Source organism: Oryx dammah, unplaced genomic scaffold (genome assembly GCF_014754425.2).
Source record: "Oryx dammah isolate SB20612 unplaced genomic scaffold, SCBI_Odam_1.1 HiC_scaffold_6, whole genome shotgun sequence".
In the NCBI taxonomy this organism is placed as follows: Eukaryota; Metazoa; Chordata; class Mammalia; order Artiodactyla; family Bovidae; genus Oryx; species Oryx dammah.
The window spans coordinates 2,692,008-2,703,289 of NW_024070190.1; the positions used below are offsets into that span (position 1 = coordinate 2,692,008).

Sequence of the window (11,282 nt, forward strand, 5' to 3'; positions counted from 1 at the left end):
TACTCCTTTTCCTATTTGGAACCAGTCTGTTGTTCCATGTCCAGTTCTAACTGTTGCTTCCTGACCTGCATACAGGTTTCTCAAGAGGCAGGTCAGGTGGTCTGGTATTCCCATCTCTTTCAGAATTTCCCACAGTTTATTGTGATCCACACAGTCAAAGGCTTTGGCATAGTCAATAAAGCAGAAATAGATGTTTTTCTGGAACTCTCTTGCTTTTTCCACGATCCAGCAGATGTTGGCAATTTGATCTCTGGTTCCTCTGCCTTTTCTAAAACCAGCTTGAGGACATCTGTTAGTTCACGGTTCACATATTGCTGAAGCCTGGCTTGGAGAATTTTGAGCATTACTTTGCTAGCGTGTGAGATGAGTGCAATTGTGCAGTAGTCTGAGCATTCTTTGGCATTGCCTTTCCTTGGAATTGGAATGAAAACTGACCTTTTCCAGTCCTGTGGCCACTGCTGAGTTTTCCAAATTTGATGGCATATTGAGTGCAGCACTTTCACAGCATCATCCTTCAGGATCTGAAATAGCTCAACTGGAATTCCATCACCTCCACTAGCTTTGTTCGTAGTGATGCTTTCTAAGGCCCACTTGACTTCACATTCCAGGATGTCTGGCTCTAGGTGAGTGTGAGTGATCACACCATCATGATTATCTGGGTCGTGAAGATCTTTTTTGTACAGTTCTTCTGTGTACTCTTGCCACCTCTTCTTAATATCTTCTGCTCCTCTTAGGTCCATACCATTTCTGTCCTTTATCGAGCCCATCTTTGCATGAAATGTTCCCATGGTATCTCTAACTTTCTTGAAGAGAGCTCTAGTCTTTCCCATTCTGTTCTTTTCCTCTATTTCTTTGCATTGCTCGCTGAGGAAGGCTTTCTTATCTCTCCTTGCTATTCTTTGGAACTCTGCATTCAAATGGGTATATCTTTCCTTTTCTCCTTTGCTTTTTGCTTCCCTTTTTTTCACAGCTATTTGTAAGGCCTCCCCAGACAGCCATTTTGCTTTTTTGCATTTCTTTTTCTTGGGGATGGTCTTGATTTCTATCTCCTGTACAGTGTCACAAACCTCCACCCATAGTTCATCAGGCACACTGTCTATCAGATCTAGTCCCTTCAGTCTATTTCTCACTTCCACTGTATAATCATAAGGGATTTGATTTAGGTCATACCTGAATCATCTAGTGGTTTTCCCCACTTTCTTCAATTTAAGTCTTAATTTGGCAATAAGGAGATCATGATCTGAGCCACAGTCAGCTCCCAGTCTTTTTCTTTTTTTGCTGACTGTATAGAGCTTCTCCATCTTTGGCTGCAAAGAATATAATCAATCTTATTTTGGTGTTGACCATCTGGTGATGTCCATGTGTAGAGTCTTCTCTTGTGTTGTTGGAAGAGAGTGTTTGCTATGACCAGTGCGTTCTCTTGGCAGAACTCTATCAGCCTTTGCCCTACTTCATTCTGTACTCCAAGGCCAAAACCATGGAGTAATATGTTACAGGTACTGTGGTTAAAGTATACACTCAATAGATTAATGTAAATAAGAAGCAAAACTACTTCTGTTTTGAGCTTCACTGAGGAAGAACAGCTATTGAATAAAGAGTGACACTGTGTTCTTCATGAATATAATGCCACTGCACAAGCAAAGGCTAGCGCTCTCTAACATCCTCAGGAAATGAGTAACAAGGTAAACAGGAGCTGAGATAAGAAAAAGAGCCACAGAGGTACTCAAGGAATGCACTATAGAGTAACTTTAGACCAGTAGACTCCAAAGTATGTGATCACTTTCCATCTTAAAGAATACTTTTGAACACTACAGAAGTTTGTCTATAAATCACAGAAATAAACTAACAAGAAATTTATTACAAACTTTATTCTTATTTAGACTTAAGAATGTAGGTAAAATCTAGTATGCTATTTCACTACAATACATATCTTAGGTCCTAATTCTTCCATTCAGAGACAATAATTAGGATGTGCAGCAGATGATACAGGAGAAGATATTCAACTAAACTGTTTTCAATGTCATCCAGAGTGGGGGAAAAAAAGAAGGGCATGTTAACCTACTCCAGCATTCTTGCCTGGAGAATCCTGTTGTCAGAGAAGCCTAGAAGGCTACAGTTCATGGGACTGCAAAGAGTTAGACACGACTGAGCAACTAATACAACACCAGAGTGCATGCCTCTACTTCAGGCATCATTGTTGCAGAGACAGAGGTGCTGAAGGAGAGATTCAACAGTATACTGAAAATACATGACCAAGTTTTTATTTCAGACCATTCCTCTGTTTTTAAAAAGGGAATGGAAAGCAAAAGGACAAAAGAACCCACTTATATAAACTTGAAACTTGGATGCAAATAGTGAAGTGCAAGCCTCTCAGTTGTGTCCAACTCTTTGCAACCCCATGGACTGTACAGTCCATGGAATTTTCCAGGCCAGAATACTGGAGTGGGTAGCCTTTCCCTTCTCCAGGGGATCTTCCCAACCCAGGGACTGAATGCAGGTCTCCTGTGTCTCCTGAATTGCAGGCAGATTCTTTACCATTTGAGCCACCAGGGAAGCTCAAAAGGTTTAGAAATTAGATACAAGTTCAATATAACAAATATCAGAATATTAAAATTTTTAAAGGTATAACAAACAGCAGGTATGAAAAATATAAAAGTCTTTACAAAAAATATAATGAAGGAAAATAAGAAGACCCAAATAAATAGAAGGATGTAAGAAATTCCTGGATAGACAGGCTCAGTATTGTAAAAATATCAATTCTCTCCATGCTGGTATAAAAATTCATACCAATCGCAAAAAAAATTTCAGACAACCTAATTCTAAAATATGTGAAAATGCAAAGGGTAAAAATACACAAAACAATCTTAAAGAGAAATTAAGCCATAAGAAGTACCATATATCAAGTATAATATATTATCAATGTATCATAATTAAAATATTGTGATACAGGCACAAGAATTTTCAAATGCATCAACAGAGTGAAAGAGGTCAAAATGTATATATGTCACTTGATTTTTGACAAGGATAACAGAAGGACAACCAGTTCAATAGTGTGTTTAATTATAGTGAGCATTTACTGCTATTTTAACTGTAAACAGAAATCCATTTTAGACAGTATACAGATCTAAATTTGAAAAGTAAAACAGTAAAAATTTTAGCAAATACCATAAGAAATACCTTTGTGACACTAAGAATAAGCAAAGACTTCTTAAATAGGATGCAAATTACATTAATAATTCTACAATATTAAGATCCTATCCTTACCAAAAGACAGAAAGAAAATAACAGTATAACACAAAGTGGAAAGAGACATTTGGAACACATATACCTGACAAAGAAGTCCTATCTCTAATACAGAAAGACTTTTTTTTTTAATTAATGAGGACAAAAATGCAGTCCATCTTGGTAACAAACTTGACAGCAAATCTCTCAACAGAAACTATGAAAGTGAGAAGACACTGGGCAAAAATTTGAATGGGCAACTTGCAAATGAGAAAATGAAAATAGAATGTCATTTTAAAAGAGCTAGGAAAAATGTCACCAGAAAATTCTAAATCCAGAAATAATATTCTTCTAAAATGAATATATTTTCCACATAAAGTTTGAAAAAGTTATCAATAATACACACAAGTCAAGAAGTACTACAGTTAAGGAAAATGATATAAAGAAAACTGAAAATGGAATTTAAGGCAACAAATATAATGTCTTTTGGAATCCATGAAAAACACTGAAAGTAAAATACATCAAAACACTAGTAATAGGATAATTAAGGTTAAACTGATTAAAGATTCTAGTACTGTCTGTGAAGAGGTAAAGCACTAACTTAAGGTAAATGAAAGCAAGAATTCTGTAAAGGAAAAGCTCAATTCCTCTGTTTTACTCTACTCAGGTCACCAAATTAATGGGAACTTTTCCCATCCCAAGCAATTAACTAAATTCTGACATTACAGCATCAGGTTCCAGGCTTGGTTCCATGTGACACCATTCCTACTTCAGACACCAACTGTAAACCCAGTGTATCTAACCACTGGATAAAAATCAAGGCTCCCACACCCTCTTTGTTCAGTTCAATAATCTGACAGAGTGGCTCACAAAACACAGAAAAATAACTTACTAGATTAATGGGTTAATATAAAAGGATACAACTCAGAAGCATCCAGATGCAAGAGATACACAAAGCAAGGATGGGTAAAAGGGTACAAAACTTCCATGCTCTCTCAGAGCTCACTACCTTCCCAATAATACCTCCATGTTCAACAACCTGGAAGCTCTCTGAATCCCATAAGTTCACAGATTTTTATGGAGATTACATTACATATGCAAGACTGATCAAATCACTGGTCAACAGTGGCTAATTCAGCCTCTAGCCACTCACTCCTCCTCAGAGGTTGGGAGGTGGGGCTGAGAATTACAACCCTCTAATCATACGGTTGGTTCTCCTGGTACTCAGTACCTCATTCTTAAGAGACATTTCAAAAGTCACTTCATTAACAAACTCAGGTATGGTTGAAACAAAAACCACCATCTTAATTGTTCTGGAGCTATTTCAGGAACTCGGAAAAAATACTCAATATTGTAACAACAGATTTCCCTATAGCTTTTATCACTTAAGATATTAGTTTTAGGGAGGAAAGTTAAGAAACCCTGCAGGAAAATCAACATACACATTTATTATAATAACAATATCACAAATGCAAATTGTAGTATCTAGAGTAAAAACTAAAAAAATATGAAACTATATAACTTAAAAGCTACTAGATACAAAAAGAAAATGCCTATCAAAAGGAGAATGGGTGCTTGGGGCTGATGCACGGGGATGATCCAGAGAGATGATATGGGGTGGGAGGTGGGAGGGGGGTTCATGTTTGGGAACTCATGTACACCCGTGGTGGATTCATGTCAATGTATGGCAAAACCAATACAGTACTGTAAAGTAAAATAAAGTAAAAATTAAATTAAATTAAATTTTAAAAAAAGAAAAAAAAAACAAAAGGAGAATGGGGAAGATGGCAGAGGAGTAAGATGGGGACATCACCAGCCTCCCCACAAATACATAAAAAACTCATCAAGATATGGAACAACTCATACAAAGCATCCTCTAGGCGACAGCAGAAGACCCCAGCCTCCAGGCAGACAGGCTAAGCTCCCTGAAATGAGATAGGAGAGAGGATGGAGACGTAAAAAGGGAAAAGACGGGGACCCCCATGGTGGCCCAGTGGCTAAGATGCTGCACTCCCAATGCAGGGGGCCTGGGTTCAATCCCTGGTCCGGGAACTAGATCCCACATGCTGCAGTTAAAATATCCCTCGAGCAGCCAAATAAATAATAATAATAAATTTTTTTCTAAGGGACAAGATGGAGAACTTCTGGGCAGGAGCTTATGCCCCAAGGGAGGGAGGGAGCCCTAAAACAGCAGGGGTCCCCATGCACAGGGAAACTTCCCTCATAGGTGAACCCAAGGGGGGAACTTTCTCGGAAAACTAGGCAAAGCAGGGACTTAAAGGCAGTAAACAGAGAAAACTGCTCTTCTCAGCCTGTTAACAGCTCACTGACTGTGGCCCCAAACAGACGGCAAGCTTGGGGAACCGAGGGTGGTGCGGCATACAAGCCCAGCCAGCACACAGCCCTCGCAGCACAGAGGGCTGGCCCAGGTAGCTGAGTGTGACGCCACGGACAAACCCAGCCAGTGCGTACAACCCCTGAAGCACAGAGGGCGGGCCCAGGTGGCCCAGTGTGACACGGCAGACAAACACAGCCAGCACAGAGTGGGACCAGGGCACCGACAGCCAGGAGGAATACAAGCAGGCCGTGCACACAGCCCTCCTGGCAAGCCAAAAGAACAGATAACACGCATGACAAAGAAGGCAAGGGGTTGAGATGAAACAAGTGCACATAAACCCCGCAACAGAGTGCATGCATGGGAGCTAAGACAAGTGCACACAAGGAAGCAAAGGGCAGGCCTGGGCAGCCAAAACAAGTGCACACAAGCCCCGTGACACAGAGGGTAAGCTCAGGGGCCAGAGGGAAGCCCGCACAAGTCACTGTGATGTAGAAGGCACAAGAAAACATCCACACAAGCACCTACCTAGCAAGCTTCAACGAGCAACACAGGGCAGGACAGGGGAACAGAAGCACCATTTCAGGATCCCAGGGACGAGTAGGGGGCTGGTGACACTGCATATGTGCTGAGAAGGTCACTTTGAAGCAGCTGCAGAAATACATGCACCTAACACCATGAAAGCTAGAACGACTGCCCAAAGGCATACTGAACCCACAGACACTCCAAAACCTACTACTGGACACTGCACTGCCCTTCAGAGAGGCAAGATCCAGCTCCATCAACTGTTAACAATAGCACAAGCTCTCCTAACCAGGAAAACATCACAGGACACTAATCCAACCCTATCCTCCATCCACAAGGGCAGACTCCACAACCAAGAACTACGACCTTGAGAACCTTTTTTTTAATATTTTTTTCTTTTTACTTTTCCTCTTATAAATCACACTGTTTATTCTCCCAATGTATCTCCACCATCACACTAGCCTTTAGCAGTGTTGTGGAGTTTTCCTTTCTTTTTCTTGTTATAAAAATTTAAAAAAAAAATTCATTTTAAGATTCTGTCTTTTTATAAACCACAGTGTTTATTCTCCATCATATTTCCACCTTCACATTAGCCTTTTGCAGTGCTGTGGAGTTTTTCTCTGTTTTCCTTGTTAAAGAAAAAAATTCATTTAAAGATTTTTCTGTTATAAATCACACGATTTATTCCCCCTACATATTTCTACCTCCAAAAGATAAATGTTGGTTGGGTGGTTTGGAATTTTCCTCTTTGTGTTTGTCAAAAAAAAAGAGAAAGAAAAAAAATTCATTTTAAGATTTTTTTTTCCATTTTCTCCTCTTTTACTTTTTTTCTTTTTTCTTGATGAGTTATTTTTTATTTTTTATATATTCCACTGCTTTTCCTATAGTTCTTTACCAGCTGTAACTATTCTTGAATATATACAAATCTTTTCCACATACATCTATTCATCTATTTTTCTTTTTTTCTCAATAGTCTCCACCCCTTTCTTTTCTCTTTTCCCTCCCTTCTCTTTTTCTTTTCTATTTTTCTTATTCTCCCCCTTTTTTCCTTCACTCTCTTGTCTTTCACCAAGTAAGTTACTTTGTTGAGCTCTCTATGCTATATTCCCCAGGTAGCCCTCTGCTCATGCTCAGATTTCCAGATTGAGCAATTAGCTAATTCTGCTTTCAATTGTTTGATATCACCTCTGGGTTCACTTGCTCAGCAAGCCAATCTCCTGTACTCTTCTTTAGAATACTTTGGTTATAACTGTATGTGTGGAAGTGTGTGTATATGTCCCAGTATTTCTGCTTGACTTCCTCCTACTAGAACACAGGCACAAGTCATCCCTAACAAGAAATCAACACAAACCACCCAACCCACATTTCCCTCTGAGGGCAAAAATCAAAAGAAAGAAGTAATACAATCCTAAAGCCTGGGAAAAGGAGACCTCAAGTGGAGCAAGTTAGAAGAAAAAAAAAGATGAAAAGATAGAGAAATACAGCACAAATGAAAGAGCAAGGTAGAAACTCACAAGACCAAATAAAGAGTAACTAGTAATCTCCCCGAAAGAGAATTCAGAATAATGATAGTAAAGATACTCCAAGGACTTGAAAACACAAACTCATGTTTGTTGATGTATGACAGAAAACCACAAAATTCTGTAAAGCAATTATCCTTCAATTGAAAAAGAAAAAAAAAAAGACCAAAAAAAAGAAAAGAAAAGAAAGCAGAGACATTCGTTTGCCGACAAAGGTCTGTCTAGTCAAAGCTATGGTTTTTCCAGTAGTCATGTATGGATGTGACAGTTGGACCATAAAGAAGGCTGAGAACCAAAGAACTGATGCTTTTGAACTGAGGTGTTGGAGAAGACTCTTGAGAGTCCCTTGGACTGCAAGGAGATCCAACCAGTCCATCCTAAAGTCCTGACTAATTCATTGGAAGGACTGATGCTGAAGCTGAAGCTCCAATACTTTGGCCATCTGATGCAAAGAACTGACTCACTGGAAAAGACTCTGATGCTGGGAAAGACTGAAGGCAGGAGGAGAAAGGGATGACAGATGATGCTGTGACTAAGACTTCCAATAATATGTTGAATAAAAGTGGCAAGAAGACAAAAAAAAAAAGAGAGAGAGAATGGATAAGTAAATCATAGTCTTTTCATGTAGTGGAATACTATGCAGTAATACAAGAAATAAACTACTGATACATGCAGCAACATGGATGAATCAAACATATATTGAATGAAAAAAGCCTCATGTGAAAATGTACACCCAAATTCTATACATCTAAGTTTCAGTAACAGGCAAAATTAATAAAAAATGATAGACAAGTGCCACAAAGGGGAAGGAAAGTTGTTCTTTAAAGACTGGAAAAATCATGAAGGAACCTTAAGGGGTGGCGGAAATATTAAATATGTTGACCTAGTTGGTAGTTACTAGGATTTATATATGTGTCTTAAAAAAAGGCTGTATACACTTATATTGAATGCATCTTACACACTTTATTGTATCATGATATAGCACAAAACAAAATAAAAAAATCAGAATTCAAAAAAGGGGAAAGTGGAATATATGAAATAGTGAATGAATTTATAAAATCAGCAATAAATATCTGCCAGTAAGTTGACAGCCAGTAGCTACAGGGGTTTGCAACAAGATAATTTATAGCTTCTGAAAGGAAAGGTTTGAAAATGTGATATTTTCTTAAGTTGCTAATAGAGAATATGTTGATAAAAATCTTTATATCTGTTGATGAAGCTATGTATCATGAGTACCAAGGCTGAGACTGCTTAAATATCTGAAGAGGGAGAGTACACTGATTGAGAAGTAAAGTAAGTTGGTAAGGTGGAGAAGTAAGGTAAGGTGGAGAAACACAGTATCACTTAGGGATCCTATGTTAAAATAGAATATTGCACTGTAAGCTGACCCAGTGTCAGAAAAACAAAGCAAAATAAAGTAAATCAATAAAATATGTGTGAACAACCAACAAGAAAGCACAGCAAGTAAATACATTGTGGGACAGAGGGCCTAAAACCAAACAATAATAAATGAAAACAGATTAAATCGCCCAAAATAAAAACAGTAATCTTAAACTTAAAAGGTCCACTTCTTAATTTTTCACTAGAAAAAACAATCCTAAGGAAAACAAAACAGGATTTTGTTTATATCTCTATCACAGTGGAAGTGTTAGTCACTCAGTTGTGTCTGACTCTTTGTGACTTCATAGACTGTAGCTCGCCCCTCTGTCCATGGAATTCTCCAGGCAAGAATACTGGAGTTGGTTGCCATGCCCTTCTCCAGGAGGTCTTCCCAACTCAGGGATTGAACCCAGGTCTCCTGTATTGCAGGCAGATTCATTAGCATTTGAGCTACTGGGAAGCCTCCCTTGATAGGGATACAAGGGTCTATCATAAGACTTGTAAAAATATAAAAACTAAACGTCCTACATAATTCTAAGAATTTCTATTTATAAACACTAAATGTATCTCATTCTAGGTCACATAATAAATGTTCATAAATGGTTGCTGAATGGATGAATTAAGAACCAATTCAGTTACATTAAGTGAATACTAATTACAATGAAAGGGAGACTCATGTGTGATAAAAACAGTTGCAGAAAAGTGGAAAAGAGAGCCTAAACATAAACTCACACCACACTTAACACAGTTAATTTATTTTTGAGGGGGTGCCAATAACACGCAATGTGGAAAGGATTATCTCTTTAGTAACTGGTGTTGAGAAAACTGGGTATCTACCTGCAAAAGAATAAAACTGGACCCTGATCTTACATCACTCAGAAAAATTAACTTGAAACAGATCAAAGACTTAAACATAAGACCCTAGAAGAAAACACAGGGAAGGAGCTCCTTGACATTATTCCCGGCAATCATTCTTGGATAAGATACCAAAAGCACAGGCAAAAAAAGCTAAAATAAACAAACAGGGCTACATAAAATATAAGAGCTTTGGGGACTTCCCTGGTGGCCCAGTGGTTAAGCCTCTAAGTGACCACTGTGAGAGACACAGGTTCAGTCCCCTGTGGGAACTAGGATCCCACAATGCCACATGGTGTGGCCAAAACAAAGGCGTCAGAGCTTCTGCACAGCCAAGGAATCAATCAAAAAATCTGGAAAGGCAACCTACAGGAAAATATTCCCAAGACATGTTTCTGATAATATACAAAATACATAAAGAACACATAACTCAAAAGCAAGAAAGCAAATAATCCAATTTAAAAATGGTCAAAGGATGTCAATAAACATTTTTCCAAAGACATACAAATGGCCAAAGGTGCTCAAAATCACTAATCAAATGTAAACAAAATCACAATGAGATATTATCTCACAGCTGTTAAAATGGCTATTATCAAAAAGACAGGAGATAACAAATGTTGTCAAGGATTCAGAGAAAAGGGAAGCCTTGTGCACTGTTGGTGGGAATGTAAACTGGTGTAGCAATTATGGAAACATTACGGAGGCTCCTGAAAAAATTTAAAATAGAACTATTTTATGATCCAACAATTCCGCTCTTGGGTATAAACCCCAAAGAAACAAAACCACTATCCTAAAGAGGTATCTGCACCCTCATGTTCATTGTAGCATTACCTGCAACAGCCAAGGGATGGAAACATTCAGGGATGAATGAATATTCAAGAAAAATGAATAACGAAAATGTAGTAGATATATACAATGGAATACTATTTGGCTATAAAAAGAAGGAAATCCTGACATTGGGGAAAATAATGGACCTTGAGAGCATTATGCTAAGTGAAATTAGTTAGACAACGAAAGGTATACTATTGATATCACTTACATGTGGAATCTAAAAACACCACCACCACCACCAATAAAAGCCAATTTCACAGAAAGAGAATGAAATGGGGGTTGCCAAGGGCTAAGAGAAAGGGGAAATAGAATGATGTAAATCAAAAGGTATAAATGTTTAGTCATTGTAAGAATAATTTTGCTCGGCCATAAAAAGGAATGAAATCAGGTCATTTGTAGAAATGTGGACAGACCTAGAGTCTGTCATACAGAGTGACGTAAGTCAGAAAGAGAAAAATAGACATACATATTAATGCATATGTATGGAATCTACAAAAATGGTACAGATGAGCCTTTTCCAGTGCAAAAATAGAGAAGCAGATGTAGGAAACGGACATATGGACATGGGAGGAAGGGAAAGGTGGGGTGAACTGGGAGATTAGGATTGACATATA

The 11,282-nt window shown here is 38.3% G+C and overlaps 1 protein-coding gene across 2 annotated transcripts in view; it reads right to left on the bottom strand.

Moving 5' to 3' along the window:
- LOC120865394 (zinc finger protein 33B-like) overlaps positions 1 to 11,282 on the bottom strand; it is a 51,783-nt gene that overhangs the window by 36,239 nt on the left and 4,262 nt on the right. The window lies entirely within an intron of this gene.